The sequence below is a fragment of the Lissotriton vulgaris genome, chromosome 7 (genome assembly GCF_964263255.1).
Source record: "Lissotriton vulgaris chromosome 7, aLisVul1.2, whole genome shotgun sequence".
Classification (NCBI taxonomy): Eukaryota; Metazoa; Chordata; class Amphibia; order Caudata; family Salamandridae; genus Lissotriton; species Lissotriton vulgaris.
Genome location: NC_141695.1, coordinates 1,623,364,584 through 1,623,379,533, shown reverse-complemented (window position 1 = coordinate 1,623,379,533; position 14,950 = coordinate 1,623,364,584).

The following is a 14,950-nucleotide window of genomic DNA, read 5'->3' as shown; positions in this document are numbered from 1 at the left end:
TTTAACACCTGGATAGATGTGAGCTAAATTATTGAAGATGTTATTCAAGTCGATCAACAAAACACGGAGCTGAAGCATACATTTATTTGAAATGAAGTAGACAATCATGGCTCTATCTGGTTGCACGGCTGGTAGAACAGCAGATCAAGCAGTGAGACCACAAACGAGAGTGCACACATCAGCAAAAGACCTAGCAAATGTTGCACATGCGCAGAAACATTTCCCCATAGATGAGCAATGCCCAGCAAGGGGTCAGTGCAGCAGGCGGTGCATGGCTGCAGTACCCGAGTGTCAACAGTGTGGCAGGATACACAGGGCCCCCTCACACGGCTGCAGGGACGATAGGAACAGGAAGTGGGGGAGCTGCACGAAGAATGGCAGACTGTGCTTCTAGTGACGGCTCCTCCGCTAAGGCGGGGGAGCGTCGCCCCACAGCTTTTAAGCATTGTAACAAAGGAAAAATAAAATGACAATAACTCAATGTTATGATCATTTTATTCATTCCTGCTGCTTTGCAGCAGGGCAGGAGTGGTTGGCCCACTCCAAATGCTTGGTCGGCCCTCTGGTGCCAGCAAAAACAGTCATGCGCACTTTGCATGTTCTGCACCCAGGCTGCATTACAATCTGGCTGGAGAACATGCCCAGGCCCCCAGTCCCCCAGTCCCCGTCTGAGCACCAAACCACAACGCTCAGACCAATCGCAACCCTTCATTGCAGCATTGTGATTGGTAAGGGAAGCCTGCGTGTGCTTCTGGGTTCCTGTTGCAACGCTGAGGAGAGACGGAGCAGAGACCAGGGACGCAACGATAAGGTAAGTGTTTTCCCTCCTCACCGACTGCCCAGCCACCCCCGATCTGTGCCGGCTATCCTTGTGTGCTTGGATTCCCTGCGGAAGTAGCGATAAAGACAAGCTACAGCCTAATCCACCTTAAAATAGTACATAGGACATACTACACAAGGGTCTTACTCCACAAATTAGGGAAAGTGGAGAATGAGCTATGCCTTCAAGGCTGTAGGATGGAGGGCACAATACTGAACATGCTGTGGAACTGTCAAAAATTGCACCCCTTCTGCAGGGCCAAACTGGCCGTAGGGGGCACCAGGCGTTTCCAGGTGGGCCAGAAGGGTGGGGACCTGTCTTTGACCCGTGGGGGCCGGTTTTGTTACTGAAGGCCGGTTTTGTGACCGGCCGAGCATAATTGCTAAGACCTGTTTCTGTTTCCAGTCTGGCTGTGCCCTTCTGGAGGAAAGTGTGCATGTCCCTGAAAGATGCATTCGGGTTGCCTCTGGATTTGCAGCCCAGACTTTCTACTGCCCCCCCCCCCCCCCCCGCCCCCCACACACACACACAATATGAGAATTGAGAGATGGGCATGGAACAATGCAAGTGGATGGAAAGGGAGATTTACAAGTGCTGAGGATGCATGCGAAAATTCTAAAATATTTGGGGTGAGAAAGACTCCATAGCTGGGAGCACATGATACAGATTTAGGACTAGCAGAGGGGCGCATGCACGACAAGAACTGGGGTAGAGAGTATTGGAGAAACATGACAGATCGAGGGGTGGCCAGGGTAGGGGACAACACTCAACTCTGAGCTGAGGTGTTGAGAAGAGGGGAGATGATGAGGAATGGACTGCAGCGAGGTAGGGAGATATCACTGTTCAGAAAATGCATACTGTACGGCCCTATCTCATTTTTTCAGGATACTGGAATTAATCGAACGCGATGCATAACCTCAATTCCAAAACGGTCTCCTCTAAAGGGAAATGACAAGTAGATATTATGTATATAGAGGGCTTGATTACAAGTCTCCTGGAGGGAAAAGGTAGTATTCAAGGCACCCAAATAAATCCGACACCTTTGGACTTGAAATTGATCGAGCGTGATATATAACATCTATATCAAATAGGTCCCCTTAAATAGGGAATAACAAGGAGATTTTGTCTACAGAGGGCCAACATCAGAATGTCTCTGGAAAAACTCAGCCTTTTTCTCCTAGTTAAATTTCAACAACAATTCCAACAAGTATCACCTGCTAAACTTTAATGGTGGGTGCAAACTTTATCATTCACAGTAATTACGGGAGTAATACACATTCCAGTACTAATTACTGCTATTCTTCTACAAACGAATGATTGTGCTGAGACCACAATTTAACAGGTCAGTTGTGATCAGGCCCTCAGTGTCGGGGGAAAGTGAACTGAGAAAAACATTGACGGTCAAGTGAAAAGTCAAGAAATACTCATATCTTAGCCACGTCTTTTTCAATAGTGGAGCACCCCTAAATCTAATGTGCTTCAAAGATATTTTGAGAATGAAGTTAAGGCATTTGTATGTTGTTATAACATGTGCTGTATTTATTTGGTTACTTTCTCCCTAGCTGCTCAGCCCTTGTGAATGTGATGCATGGAATGTTGGTGTGAGAGTCTTGCAAGGAATGTTTCGGTGCCTGGATGCTTCAGTGTGACAGTTGGGCTGAGCAGCAGGCAGACTGCTCCTGGTGGGGATGCAACTCTGCAACTCTTCCACTTGTAACTAACTAAATAAATCTACTTGAAATACATTAAGGCTACCTGGAGTCAGTTACTACATATGTGCATTTGGGCTACTTCAAACCCACTCATCATGATAGGAAGAATGCCAAAGGAGTTTGAAGTTATTAGTAATGGGATGGATGTAAACACGCAGCATCTGGATTTTCGTCTGCCTGTGGTTGTGAGAAAGGAATAAGGAGTTTAAGACTGATGAGTCCCAAACACGGGCTTATTTACAAGCCCATTGTGCCGCTGGTGCATTACTTTTTTGGACTCACCTGCGGCGCAATGGGCTTGCCCATATCTACAATGCCACGTAAAGTCACTGTGCGTGATGTTTCATGGCCTTGTAAATATGGGTCCCTTTACCGCTTTGCTCTGAGTGAAAGGGGTGTTCCATGGGTATTGCTGTGGGTGTTCCCACGCAACATCCATGGAACTTGACGCATTCCCAGATTTACAAAATATTGTAGAACTGGGAATGCGTCAGAATGGCGCCACAAGGAGAAATACTTTTATTTCTCCATGTTTTTTCCTCTTTCTATACGTGCTGAATTCTGCAGCACGTATAGAAAGAGGAAAATGCTATTCATTGTTGTTTTTGTGCAGGAAGGTGTCCCTTCCTGCACAGAAACAATCACCCGCAGTGCAGGCACCCTTGCAAACTGATGCAAGAGTGCCTGCACTGGCACATGGCAACCAATTGAGCGCCAGCACAAGGGAAAGCACAGGGATGTGTTGTATTGTTATAAATACAATGCATCCTTGTGCTTTGAAAATTACGTCGCACTGTGCAGCTACATTTTCTTGTAGCTGAGGCCCACAGTGTGCAACTTTCTAGTTTAAAGTTCTGTGGAGTGGCCCAGATTTACTATGATTTTGCGCCACGTTTCGAAAGCAGCCAATAAAAAAAATTATGTTTGGCATTAGCTAAGCAACGTAAAGCCACTTTGCACAGCTTTTGTAGTTTAATAAATACAAAGAAACGCAATAAAGCTCATAACGCTTCCTTGATTACTTTGTCTCATGTAGGAGTTACATGAGTGGAACATGGGCTTTCCCATGCATAACCCCATGTATTTTGATACAAATCCACATTTACAAAGACTGGGTTTGTTCCAAAATGGGGCACAAACTTGAAATTGGCATAAAGAGGAGCAATATCTTTATTTCTCCATATTACTCCCTTGTTCAATGCATGACGCAACTGCACCACGCATAGAAAGGAAGGATTGTTTTTTTTTCAGGAAGATATCCTTTTCTGCACTAAAACAATCCTGCCCATAACGCAGGCACCCTTACACCATGATGCATGGGTACCAACAACAAAATGGATACGGAGGGTAAAACAATGCGAATATTAATGAATGCAATGAGGAATATAGAAATATATACACAGGTATGCATATTATTGTTAAAATAGACAGTCTTTTCCAAATGGTTCTAAACAGGAAGACTATAGAAGTCGCACTCTATGGGATAGTAGGAGCGGTAGCTACTGCCTAAGAAATAGCTGATGCAGAGCCTGTGCATGTATAGTAGTATGCAATACAATGTGATGCTCACACATCTTGTATGAAGTAAGTGATATCCTCCCTTCTCTCCCGTATACCTACAGAGAAGGTGCAAGCCACCACGCTTTGAAGCAAATAACCCCAATAACAGAAGTCCTGAGGAAGGTGCTACAACATCTTTTGTCCTGCACCGAAACGCGTCGACGCATTTTCCAACACAGAGAATCCAACTAGGCCTAGCGAACAACCGATATACATGCATTTTTTATACTGTTGTTCAGCGGTATATAAAAAATTACAAGCCTTTGGATCTACTCATTAGTAGTGGCAAAGACAACAAGAGGCCACAGATGATAGAAGGGGTTTCTTTTCTTTTCGTGTTAGGTTTTCATATATTTGTTTCCATGTGTTACCCTTGACTCTATGAAATGTTATTTGTATATCTCTCCATGCTTTTTAACTTGATTTTGATAATATGTGCTATGAAATGTTATAATTAATTGTTGTATTTTATTCTCTTTCAAAGAAAACTTTCTTTGGAAATTTTTTTTTTTAATTGTGTTGTAAAGCGCTAAATCTTTTATATGTAATGTGTTTTTGATTAAAATTAGACTGTGAACGTTCCAATTTTGTTGTGGAAATTATATTTAGTCTTCTTAAATTATTCTTGTATTCCCTGATTAAGTTTGATTGTGAACCTATAGTGGTGTGAAAGGATAGTGAGCGTGTGCCCAGGGATTCTGATTTGACTTGAGTTAGTATTGACCCTTCCTTCCTATCATGCTCTTTCCTAGTTCCTCAGAATGTAAGACAGTGCAATCAAAAGTGTCAGAGGCTGCACAGAGGTGCTCCGTTGAAAGGGTGGATGAGTGAGAGTGAAAGGGAGGAGAGAAGTGTGACGAATAGAGAGGGAGGTGGAAAAATAGAGGGCATAAAAATAGAAACTCACAAAACAGAGGAGTTAAGAAAAAAGATAAATATATATTAAAGAAATGCATTTTGTTCTTTAATTTTTAAGATCCCAGAATGACATTAACTCTATTTTAACTCAGGGGCATATCTACAAGCCCCTATCGCCGCCACCACCCCGTCATAGGCGGCCTCGCCTTATTTACAAGGCAGCGTTAATCCACTTAACATGGATTGACGCTGCCTTGTAAATAAGGCCCCCTTTCACACTATGCTAAGCGTGAAAGGGGTGGGCAGTGGGTTTTGTGATAGGTGCTCCACCACAACTCTCATTGTTTTTTTTTACGCTGCCCCCTATTAACAAGGGCAGCCTAAATAACAGGTGGTGCCAAAATTAAGATCAGGACATACCTGGTCTTAAGTTGGCACAACGTGGATAAATGCTTTATTTCTCCTTGTTTTTGCTTTTTCTAGGTGTGCTTCATTGTGCAGCAGCGCACATGCAAAAATCAAAATGCCTTGAATTTTTTATGTGTAGGAAGGAGATCCTTCCTGCACATAAAAAATCCTTTAAAAAATGACATTTTGTAACTTCTAAATGTGCTGCAGTAAGCAGAACTAGAAGTGACAAAATGGCATTTCAGGATTGTTTATGTGCAGGAAGGGACACCTTCCTGCACATAAACAATCCTCCCCTGCATGCAGACACCCTTGCACTATGGTGCAAGGGTGCCTGCATTTCTGCTACACTGCTAAGTGTAGCGCCAGTGCAGGGGAAAACACACGGCTGCACCATATTCTTGTAAATATGGTGCAGCCTTGCGTTTCTGAAGTGGCGGACTGAGGCGTTAGCCCTAAGCCATGACGGCTAACGCCTCACTCACCACTTCCTTGTACATATTCCCCCTCAGTGTGAATGGTTTAAAAAATACAAGGAAAATAAGCCTTTCTTGTGGACTGGGACTTAAGGTTTTTCCAGAACTAATAGTAGACTATAAAGTTAGGAATCCCAGAAGAAACAATAAGGAGGCAGTGTCAGAAAGTCTCTGGCTGCTCTCTAGTGACCCATACTCCTTGGGTGCCCTTAGATGTCCCCTCCAATGTCACTCAACTTCAAATTGAGTTTAACCCAAACAAAATCTGTACAGTTTCATTGACAGAAGCTGCAGGTGGATGACTTTTGTTAATAATTATGGAACACCAGAAACTACTTACTACAAGTAACTGTAAAGCATATGAAACGTCACCAGATCCAAATTGCTCACATCAAGCAAGATAACCAATGCTATTGCACCCATCATAAATAGAAAACTAGGTAGTGGTTGCCATATGAGTTTTTCGAATTTGCTTCACTTTGAGTTTCCATTGCTGATCAGATCTTCAACGCCTAGACACCCCCGGGGTGGTAGAGCGCTTTGCAAATTGAAATTTCATTTAATCTTTGGTTCCAGGATTGGCAATGTTGGTCTCCAGGTTCTTTCAAAGTCCTGCGATTGTGATTGTACAATAGTCAAGAAGAATTATAGATCATCATCTAGCAAACCAAAGATTTGTTGAAAAAAGAAACCAAGACTATCAGTAAAAGCATGAGTACAATCCGGGGGTGTGGCCAGAGCAGCCAAGATTGCAGACATACCTTAGGTAAGCTCCTTGCACCTCTATCTTGCCTCATCTACTGACATTGACCATGGTGAAGGTTGCATGCAGCGGCAAAGAGTCCTGAAAAAATTCTATGGGCCCAGTGAGGCCAAGCAGCCAGTGGCACGGGCGGCCTGCAGAGGAGTCGGGCTGGATCTGACTGGCCTCATATATGGAGCCTGTTTACCAGAATGCACTGATTGGATACGACCACCCGTCAATCAGAAACCATGAGCTGCAGCATGAAGGGCCAGTGGTTACCTCAGGACCCAGGCCATTCTGTGGGCTGTCTGCTTTCCCTTGCACTGGCAGTCAGCAATTGCTGCTGGAAGTGGCCGACAGCGCAGAGGGGTACACCTCTCCGCCACCCCGCCTCTGGTCTTCTGACTTGGTGCACCTGCCCACATGGCCTTATTAGAGAGACCGACCCACACGCTAATGGCGCCTTAAGATGGAGATAAGGAGGGAGCTGGGCGAACGACTGCAAAGCATACCCCCTCCTGCTCTGCATGATTAATTAAGGAATTCCTCATCTTCCCAGCTTATTCACCGTTCCTTGCTCTGCAGTCTTCCTCTTGGGCAAGGCAGGGGTCCCTTCCCAACTCCCTCGCTGGTACAAGTAATGACCAAACTCACTCAGAAACAAGACAGAGAGGTCAAGGAGATCATGCTGCAAAAGTACAGCCTATAATCTTTTGGCATTGATGTAAGAACAGGGACTCTGTTGCGGTAATTACTTTGCTCCACCTGATGGGTAAAACGCTGCCCTGACCTGTCTGGTCTGCCCAGCAAACATCTTATGCTCATCATCCACCACACAGCAGTAGGCTGAATCTTTCACAGGATCAGCTTCTCAGGCTGTGGTCACTAGCTGCTCTATCTCTAGGGGTGGCCGGTTGCGGCAGAAGGGCCTGACAGCAACAACTTGTAATCTATCACTCGACTTGGATGCCCTGCCACCTGAGCACTGCTTCTCTTCCACAGTAATGCTTTTGGTCGCCTCTGGTGCCTCACAGCAAAATGTCACCGCAAAGCCTAGACGCCATGGGAACGATGAAGTTAGTCAAATTAAGTGCCCAATTGCCAGCAGCGTGTCAGCATCCAAAAGCAATGGACTCCCTTTCGGCTGAACCAGACAAGCTGAACGATATCCCGGAGGCCAATGGGAGAAGTAGAGTTTCCTTCAAGGAGAGAATTGATGCTGTTGCTTTCAATGTTGGTCTCCTGGGTGAGGGTCAAAAGCTGCTGGCCGAAAAGGTCACTCAGTTGGAGTTGTGCTGCAGGAACTACAGCCCCAGACAACAGGCTTACAGTAGCAGATCCAGGACTTAACAGCCCAAAAATGCTACCTGGAGGGGAGATGCAAAAGAACAATTGATGTACAGAATGCAGAGCAATGTCATACATTCATCCCAGTACAGAGATCTGGGCCTAAATCCATCGTTTTTTTGCTCACCATGCCTTTCGAGTTTGGATCCAGCCATATGCAAATCCGTCATGACCCTGCGCCCAATGGGAACAGTCCAGCCCGAACTGCCAAGCCAGGTCCTCCCTGGACTGGAAACAAGCATCCTAGGACTGGTATCAGGCTTTCAGCCCTCATCAGCCAGGATAGCTTGACTCCACTGGCATGGAGAGCACAGGACCCACGTCTGGGCATACACATCCCACTCGGGGTGACAAATGCAAAACTGCCACTGGATTCAAGCTAGCCTGGCTGATGAAGGGTAATACCAGAAACCGGTCCCAGGATGCTTGTTTCCAGTCCAGGGAGGACCGGGTTTGGCAGTTCGGTCTGGACTGCATGAGGAACATGATCAAGACTGATTTGCATATGGCTGGTTCTAAACTGGGATGGCATGGTGAGCAAAAGAACAATTGATTTAACCCAGATCTCTTGAATGGGGGTGAATGTATGATTTATTCAGCATTCCGTAAATCATTTGTTTGCATAGCACTTTTCACCATAAGTGGGATGGGTATGCCCAGATGTGGGTCCCTTCCTCACTGTGCCACTGGATTCAAGCTAGCCTGGCTGATGAATGGTAATACCCAGAAACTGGACCCAGGATGCTTGTTTCTGGTCTAGGGAGGACCTGGCTTGCCAGTTCGGTCTGGACTTTTCCCATTAGGCACACGGTAAAGACTGATTTGCATATGGCTGGTTCTAAACTGTGGTGGCATGGTGAGCAAACGAACAATGGACTTAACCCAGATCTCTTGACTGGGGGTGAATGTATGATTTATTCAGCATTCTGTCCATCATTTGTTTGTGTATTACTCCTGGAGGGCAGGGCAGAGGATGTGGAATGCCACTTGTGGTGCAGCAATATCAGAGAAGGTGGAAGGCCTGAGGTCTCAGAGGGCAAGCCACTGTTAATGGCCTGGAAAACTGGATAAAGGACTTCATGACACTTCAAAAACTCTCTTTTTTTCTCAATTGAAAGGGTCTATCGGGTTGCTGCACGTAGGCTTCCTCCTGGTGTCAACCTAGGTGGATAGTTGTCAAACTTTTGCACTCAGAGATGAACTACTAAGGGTAGTCAGGTAAACTGAACAAGTTGAAATGGACAATCTTCAATTCCTTGTGTTCCCAGATTATATGCTGGCTTTCTAGGTGTAAAGAGCAAACTCAGAGAGATGGGATTGAAATATTCACTGCCTGTCCCTACCACGCTCAAAATGTTGGCAGGACAGAGCGCCATCTTGTTCTCTTGTTCAGCAACCAGAAACAGCTTGGGACTGCAGTGAGTGGCATGGAGCCTCAGTTGAGGCAGATGTGACCCTCAAGAGGGAGCACCAGACTCCCAGACATGGCACAGGAAACACATACTGAAGACTGAATATGGCTTTAATAGATGCAGCACACAGGGGTACCTGGGCAGGATACTAGTTTGGCACCAGTGCACAGGACACCCCATATGCTATTTACTGGTTTTACTACTATTGGTGTACAGTTGGTGCAAAGCAATCTGTTATTTATATTGTTGTGATTTGTTTTGGTTTTCATATACAGGGACTGAGAAGGAATACACACTGCCTTCAAAATTACTGCAGAGGTGGCAATTTCCCTCTCTAGTGGTGTCAAAGGATGGACTGTGAGTTGTTCGCGAGCCCAGGCACTCATCCAATACCCGTCACTATTGCGTGACCAGACATCCTCTCCATTGTTTCACTTGGAACATTAGGGGATGCACATCATGATTGAGCAATATAGAATCTACTCTCCTTCACATAGGCCACATAAGCCTGCTCCAAGAATCCCACATAATGCTAGAAGAAGAGACCAAGTTTCAGAAGTGCTGACGGGCTATGCCTTTTTTACAAATTTTTCAGCCTACACCCGGGGGCCCTGATCTTGGTTAGGGTAAGTGTCCCTTTCAAGCCAAGCACAGTAGTGGCAGACAGGAAGGTTAGATTTGTCCAGGTGGGAGGGTAAGCTAAACCGGGCCCCTGTATTGCTAGGAACTGTGTATGCTCCCATCAGGGAACAGCACGCATTCCTGAGCTAGCTGTCTAAACAGATTACTAAGTGGGTGCACATTCTATGGATTCTAGGAGACAACTTATTGTATGCTAGATGTTCGAGGGGTCTTCTTCAATTTTAGTATTAAGAGCTACCTATGTTTGTTAAAAAAATCATCCTGAGCTACTAGCATTTTTAGTGTTGTAATAGTGACCATGTCATACAAGATTACATTACTGGCCTCAAGATTACCAGCTGTGAATTAATCAGTGCATCAATCAGGGCTGCTAGAGGTAATTTAAAAAGGTGTTGTTCATTTGGAATGCCTCTAAGTGAGTAATATAGCTATGGATGTAATGTCCATGGCACCTATGTAATAAAGTCTCCCCAATGCCACATGACATCTCACTCAAATATCAGCTTTTAATATATTTTGGGAATGTACCCATTTTTCTACAAACTTCACTTCTGAGTTCTGAAAATACACATATTTTCATCTTGAATACAATCAATTTTGATGGAGTAAACAGATGAGAGCTACTTACAGCTAGCTGCAGAGCTACTAGTAGCTCACAAGCTACATGTTGGAGAAACCTGTGTTCAACAGGTCGAATCCACCCATTCCACAGGCTCTGAAGCATCCACAACACAAAAACACGGTCACACTGATTTGCACAACATTCCATGACAGATGTGTGGATGCTACACCAACCTGGGGTTAGGTTATTCTCTTTTTATTCCAGCCCACAAAATAACCAGCCTGGTTCTTGCCCTGAAAAAAGCATTTGACAATCTGGACTGGCCCTGTTTAAAGTGCTGGCTAAATTTGGCGACGAGGAGCGTACTGCCAGGGTCCAGATTGGCAAGTTTGTGTCTGCTCCCTTTGGGACACATAGGGGGGCCCTTGTCCCCTTTGATCTTTGGCTGCTGATGGACCCTGTGGCCATCAGTCTGAGACTGGAGTGGGGAACCTGGGGCACTCTGGTAACTGACAGAACCCATGCAGTATCCCTATTTTCCAATGATATCATGGTTTATGTCATAGATATCAGGAGCAATGACGCAGACAAAGCATTTGGCACCACTTATGGGTTGCGCCTTAACTGATCTATATCTTGCCTATTCCCACCGCATTCCAGTGCTGCTCGTGGTTCTCTACATCTGGATGGTGGCATAATCAAATAGGAAAGAGTCCCATTTGAGAGTATTCCGTTACCTGTGGAATTGGATCTATCATGCTGATGGAGACCTTCTCAATGGGAATCTCACCAAAACTGTGTCCGCTCTTAGGGCATAAGTAAAATTGTGGAGGACTTTTCCACTCTTGGTTTTGGGACACATAGTCATGTACAAAATGGTAAGTGTTGCCTCTGCTCTTGTACTATTTTGCTAATCATCCCACCCTTCTTACGGGAAAGTTCTTCCAGGAGATGGATGTTCAGTTTTGGGGGTTCATATAGCCCAGCAGCTGGTGCAGGCTCACATGGGCTAGTTTTAAGGTTGCCACCTGGCCATTTATTACCAGAATGACCAGTAAGTTAATGGTCCGGCCTGTAAAACAAATTAAGAAAATCACTTAAAGCCAGTATTTTATCCCCATATCACTACATACCTTGAAGAGTACATTTAAGACAAATGCACTTTAAAATGTGGTCTAGAACTACCTTAATGATTCCTGACTGATAATTAAAATAAACAAAGACAGAAGTGTCACGTTAAAAGTATGTTATTTTCTATACAGTTTAATTAAGTATCATACCCGGACATTTGCAGAATCTTAAAACGTGAACAAAGACATTTCTCTCTGGAAAAGGTGGCAACTGTAGCTAAGGTGCACCTCCTGGTTGAGCAGGGGACTGGGAGTTGTGAATTGTGAGACTTCTTATCTGGTAGCCAAGCTTCAATGGGCAGGTTTCTGGCTTTTGGGGCTCTCACTACCAGAAACATGAACTGAGCTTTTACTTGGTACACACTCTGAGTCAGACCTTATTTGGGATGCAAAAAGCCGGCTAGACAGTTGCCATGAGGAGCAGGGTCAAGACTGATTTGCATATGGCTGGGTCTAAACTGGGGTGGCAAAGTGAGCTAAAGAACAATGATGGATTAAACCCAGATCTGTGACTAGGGATGAGTGTCTGAAAAGTTTCAGTATTCCGTCCATCGTCTTGTGTTAGCACTGGCTTTTATGACAGTCTGCCACATGATGGCGGTGTCTGCCTAATTAGGGATGAGCACAACAACAGGCGTTCATTAATTTAATATACATTTAACAATGACTAATACCTGCCACCCATGCCATTCTTTTAGCTTTTGGGGCCTGGAATAACATGAATTGTCACACTTGTTTGAGTGTGTGATGGTTAGTAGTTGAGTTGGTATTGTCATTGGTGGCACTGAGGGGGAAAAGGTTGGTGCAAGCTGCAGTGGCCTCCTGACGAGGGACCTGGCACCTATTTTCTTACAAATTAAGCACTGGCAGGCCTATTACCATTGCTGGTGTAGCCTCCTTAAAAATATTGGACACGTTCGCTTTGGGGAGATACAAAAGGCATACAATCCTCCTCACGTCAGTGTTAGGATGTATTCCCTTCATTGACAGTAATGCAGGCAATACACTTCCATTGTCTGGAAGAAAATCTTCACCCTCTCTCATGTGCTATGACTGTCATGGGTCATCCAAAATGGATTCCACTGGCCTCAACACTCACACACGTACCACATACTCAGGCATACCACTACTGTGCTATGTGCACTACACATGCACATATACCCAGCACACAGATGTATGTCGTTACAACGCATACTTTTACAAGGCATACCTTTACAACGCATTTTTTACACTGCAACATCCATTACAACGCATTCCATTACAACGCATGCATTACAACTAATTCTTTGAAACTACCTTTACAACGCATTCCACTACAACGCATACTACATTTACAACGCATACCATTACAACGCATACCATTACATTGCATGAATGGTAAGTATTGGATAGTGTGGGGGTAAAAATTACTAATATAACTCCAGGGGGTGCAGCAGTAGGGTAAGTGTTGGATAGTGTAGGGGTAAAAATTACTATTCTAACTCCAGGGGGTGTAACAGTAGGGTAAGTGTTGGATAGTGTAAGTATGCGTTGTAATGGTATGCGTTGTAATGACTGCGTTGTAATGACATGTGTTGTAGTGGTATGCGTTGTAGTGACATGCGTTGTAATGGTTGCGTTGTAATGGTATGCGTTGTAATGGATGTTGCGTTGTCAAGGTAGTGCGTTGTAAAAGTTGCGTTGTAAGTGTTGTTTCCCCCAGCACACACATACAATACCAAAAGGTTCTAGGCATACATAAAACAGTGGGATTTTACAGTAGGTCTCAATCCGCATGACACAGTGTGTTGCAACCACCGCATGACGCAATATATCAAGACAGGGACTGAAGTCACCTGCCTAAAATTAGGGCACACTTGGTGGATTTGTCCAGGTCACTAAACATGTTCAAGTGAGTCTTCATGTTGTTAGGGACAAGCCTCTGCGCACTTGATTAGATTAGCAGGACAATAGGGAAAATAAAAGGAGAAAACCAGGTTTACATGCAGTCAGGGGCTCAGGGCAGGCAAATGTCCCTGCGTACCATGCAGGAGACATCCCCGTAACAACAACCGGCTAAGACTACGCTTGTTGACTAGACCTGCTCTTGCTTTCCTGCCCTGAGTGTTTAGGTATTTAGACTTTACATTGACTTTGTGCCAGTTTCTGCTTTACTAGTGGCTAGCACAAAGTTGTACTGATTGGAGCAGTGCACATGCTGTGAACCAGGTATGATTTAATTGGAGCAGGAGGCTGACCTTGCAGGGACAATAAATAACCAGACATTGCTTTGTGTGAGCATAAAGAGCAAATGGTTGTCATGTGACTTATGACACTATTTTCCAGCCTGTGTAGGAGGCATATCTTCTCATTTAAGGCTCCAGAATATCCCTATATATATTTGGTGCCTAAGTGGCTTTGGTTAAGAAGAGGCTGTGAAGATGCTGATGTCAGGAAAGGACATGTGGTAAGATTCAAATGTGGTATTTGGCAATTGCTTTGCCTGCTGGCTAAAGTGAAATCTTGAATAGCAATGCTGGAACATCTTGTAAATGGCCTTGTCTATTTATCTTTACATCTGTATACAAAGAGGAAACTTTGTGAACTTTGCATTCTGAGAAGTGGACACAGTGTTTTGAGTTTTTGTGTGGTTAGGAGGGCAGTATTAGTTCCTACACATGAGTGCTTTTGTGGCAAGGCTTCAATATGTTACTTAAAATACAGGTCTGGTTGAATGATAACTTGGCACTTTTTATGCTGTTAAAATGCTACAGTTCATCATGAAAGTAGAATAAGTCATGGAAAGTAGGTTAAACTGCTTTGAACAGTGCAACTAATAAATGAGTTCTGAATTTGTATGTTTTTCCTAAACTCACACAAACAAGGCACAAGCGAAAAATTTCCATTCTGTAATGTATGTCTTGTCCCAAAAGATCACAAACTAACTATTGCTACAAGGAGAGCTGACATTTTGTGTTCTCTCCTGTAGAAAGGGGGAAGAAATGTAGCACAAGTTTCTGTGCGTGGTTAGAAGTATTGTTCCTGTGTAAAAAACAGCGGTCAAGCATGAAATGACCAATCAGGGGTGGCGGTTCCTCCGCTAAGGCGAAGGAGCCTCACACCACTGCTTTAAAGCAGGGCAAAGCAACAAAAAAAATGATAATAGTGGCCGTCCATTATTATCATTTTATTACTAGGGAGAGGGTCAGTCAGATCTCCGTGTGGTCTGGCGATTCTGAAACAGGGGAAGGCAGAACCTGGGCCTACCCGCCGGGGACCCCCGGGGCCCAGGTACGCAC